The following is a 3,913-nucleotide window of genomic DNA, read 5'->3' on the forward strand; positions in this document are numbered from 1 at the left end:
ACAGACTTTCCTGGCCTTATGGCTAAACTGAGAGGCATCTGAGCCACACAATCTTCTGGCATGTAGGCGCCTGTTGTTTAGTCGCTAAATCATGTTTGACTTTTTTGCAACCCCATGGACTGTACCAGCCAGGCTACTTTGCCCATAGGATTTCCCAGGCAAGGATACTGCAGTGAGTTGCCATTTCCTTCTCCAGGGGATCTTCCAGACCCAGGAATTGAACCTACCTCTCTTGCATTGCGGGCAGATTCTTTACCACTGAGCCACTGGGAAATCTCCAACATGTTCCTAACCACTGGGTAACGAAAGAAACATGAAGAGAAACTCATCTGGACAGAAAAAGGCTTTCACTGCAACTCTATCTGAGTACTTTGATCAATGTCTTATCTCTACGCATCCCACAACCACGCATGAAACTTGGTTTCTGGATTTCTGATCTATAAAATTAATTGATAATGTGAAATTTCATCTTCATTTTCACTGAGACATACAGTACACAGAAATGGACATGGAGTTCTCACCAAGTTCTCTTCATCTTCCAGTAGGAACAAATGTCGACTTTATTCTGCGAGGATAAATTTTTAAAAAATCTTAAGTATATAAAGCAGTTCAACTCAGAGATGAGTCTGCAGAATCAGAATTAATAATACCCTGGTTAATAAATTTAAGAAGCTGTTAATACTAATTTAGTACAATAATATCTTTTTTAAACTATTTGAGTTTTCAACAAGTTTCAAAAGAGTATTTCATCCATGAAACTAGGTCAGATAGTCACCACAAAGATATATACATATATCTGAAATCATATAAAACTGTACATGAATAGAAACATTTCATGGAAAGTTTAAAACCATAGGAAAGCAAAACACGTACAGTTAGCTACCATAAGAACAGCAAATTAGTGAAGTAGGAAGCAAGTTCAAAGTTTTCTTAAAAGTTTAAAAAAGATGAGAACAAAATAATGAAATAAAGGTAAGAGTTATTGAGAATAAAGTCGCTAAAAGAAAAATCTCAAAAGTTCTCACCACACACACAAAAAGCTGCAACTAAGTGTGGTGATGGATGTGTTAACTAACTTATCACACACACGTATATATATACACATATATACATATTTATAAATATAAGAATGTTCAGTTCGGTGGGCCTGCCAGCTGGACTCAGTGCTTAAATGGAGCCGTTAGGTGGGTTCCTTGGTCAGGCAGGTCTGCTAGCTATGTTCTGTAATGAGGTGGGGGCCACTAGCTTGTCTCTGCAATCACCCCTGAATGGATGGGGTTGCCTACTCTAACATGTTCATTGGCGAGTGGCACCACCAGCTAGCTGGACTCTGATTGGGCAGGACTATGAACTGGGCTCCACAATCCCTCCTGATCTGGTAAGTTCCCAGGCTATGTTTTCTGACCAAACAATGCTGCAAATGTAGGTGGGCTCACAGTCAGGGGACTGTGGTTGGACGGGGCCTCAGGTTACACTGTGCAATCAGGTGAGGCTACAAGCTATGCCCTGAAGCTGGACAGGGCCACAGGCTGGGCTGAGAGATCCTATAGACCACTGGCTGTGATGCACTACTGGGCCTGTTGACTGGCCTGGCTCGCTGGTCAGCAGGGCCTCCAGCTGGATCTCACTGTCGAGTATATACCACAGCAAGAATAGCCCATTGACTGGAGGCCCAAATCTGGCAGAAATGCCAACTGAACAAATTTATCCAATAGGACCACTGACTTGGCTCTGCAGAAGGCTAGAGCCACTGGCTGGGATTTCTGCTTAGGCATGACTATATGCAGAAATGCAGCCAAGATCTGAGTGCTGGTTGCCGTAAGCTCTGCCCACTTCCCTATCTCTATCTGATCTCCAGGAGAAAAACCCCAAAGGTTTCTGCAGTGATCCCTATGAGGCAAATCAGAGAGCTCTCCGGGAAGCATCCCTCAGGCTGGGGAAGCTGGATGTTCACCTTGGGCTCTCCCTCCCAACTGGAGAAACGGGCGACCTTGGGGCTGGGGAGGGCGGTACTGCACAGGCCTGGGGGAGCGACAGTGCAGTCAGAGCGTAGCCTCCTCTGATCCTTCCAAGGTGGTCCTTTCAGTCTCTGTGGTCCAGGGGTACATCAGGATCACTCTAGGTTCTGGATTTTCACAATGGTGTGTCTCTGGATAATTGCTAGTTGCCCTTCTTGTGAGAAGCACTAAAGTCAGGGACAATCTACATCATGATCTTGATGGTATCATCGCAAGACCTTAGGTAGCCATTTAAAACAATGCCTTTGAACTGTATTTATGACTTTTAAAAATGCACCATATAATACTAACTGGAAAACGATTTTTAAACTGAAAAAATTAGACGTGGAAAATGCACTAAAATATTAACAGCATTTATCTCTGGATATTGAATTTGAGGTGTTTTTAATTCTTATACTAGTCATTCAGTGTTTTCCAAATGTTTCATGAAATTTGAAAAGAACTTTTTTATAATCAAAATAATATATATATATATAATTTGTTTCAACATAAAATATCTTTTCAACACAGAGCAGTTTCTGATTTTGTCTATCATATTCAAAAGTTCTCTCATAGAGCATCTTTAAAATAATATTAAATAGTATTTCCCCCCATACCTATAGGTAGAACATATTGTATATTGTAAATATTTTATATTCTTTTCATATATACTCTGTAAGCTCTAAGAATAAAATATTGTTTGAGCTGCATGATTCATCTTAAAGGACAAAGAAAAAGATCTTACAAGTTTAGCCACATAGAATGGTACATAACGGACATGGATTGTATCATGCTATGAACCTGGTGAGTTGAGTTTGGGATAAATTACAGAATTTTCTTTCTGCACAAAGCAATTTTTCCCAAATCAACCTTTTATTAATGTTCATACTGTTCTTATTTTCTATTCATTTTATGGTAAATTACCAGGTTATCTGAAAGCAGTATTAAACTAACTTCTGATTCTTCTTAAAGCAATTTTTTTTTAAATTACAGCTTGGAAAATAAATGGAAAACAGGGCCTCTCTGCCTCTCTGAAGGACTTTTTATGGTATTGCTTCCCGTCTTCTCATTCCCTCTATCAAAACAGCATCCCCATCTTTCCATTAACCATCATCACTTTAACCGCATCTCTTATTTCAGTGAATGCAGTCGGTACCAACTATAGTGAGATGTCAGTAAACAACAGAAACATTAGGCCTTTAACCCACCATGATAGGAAAGTCACTTACTGTCAAAAATATGACACATTTCAAATTGGAAGGCAGCCCTCTCCAACCCTACAAGCCCTTACCTGCTCTGGATTCTGCTTGAATTTAGAATCAGCGTCACAACTGGAATGTAACTGAGTCTGATATAAATAAACCAAACTCTCAAAAAGGAATTAAAGACATGAGAAGGCATGCGTACACCACAATAAAAAAACAAAAAACTATTTCACAAAGTTACTGAGCAGAGAGAATTAAATTTTTTAAAAAGAGGCCTGTGGACATCCAGGTAGGGCTTCTGTATATAGCCACCTGTGCCAGGACACTGTAGGATCAGGATGAAAGGTCAATGAAAGTGATTTTCCTAAGGAGGATCCATTGATATTGACTAATTTATTAAGTAGAATATCCACTTAGTCTGTAGCTAGAAACATAGCTCCTTAGTGCACAGGTGTTGATCAGCCCCTCTTTCCAACAAGAATATCTACACTGGGGAAAAAAGCAGCTACAATGAGAGTATTCATGGTGAACATTCAGCCAATGCAACAGGAACTAAGTGGACTGGATGACCACAGGGGCACAAAAGTCAAGTCTATGCTCCCATCTGGCCTATGAGAAACACCCACAAAGTCAACTAGTGAATCATCTCTTTCTGTGGGATATCCTGCATCCATGAGAGCTCAGTCACTCAGTTGTGTCAGACTCTTTGTG

This window comes from Ovis canadensis, chromosome 5, assembly GCF_042477335.2.
Source record: "Ovis canadensis isolate MfBH-ARS-UI-01 breed Bighorn chromosome 5, ARS-UI_OviCan_v2, whole genome shotgun sequence".
In the NCBI taxonomy this organism is placed as follows: Eukaryota; Metazoa; Chordata; class Mammalia; order Artiodactyla; family Bovidae; genus Ovis; species Ovis canadensis.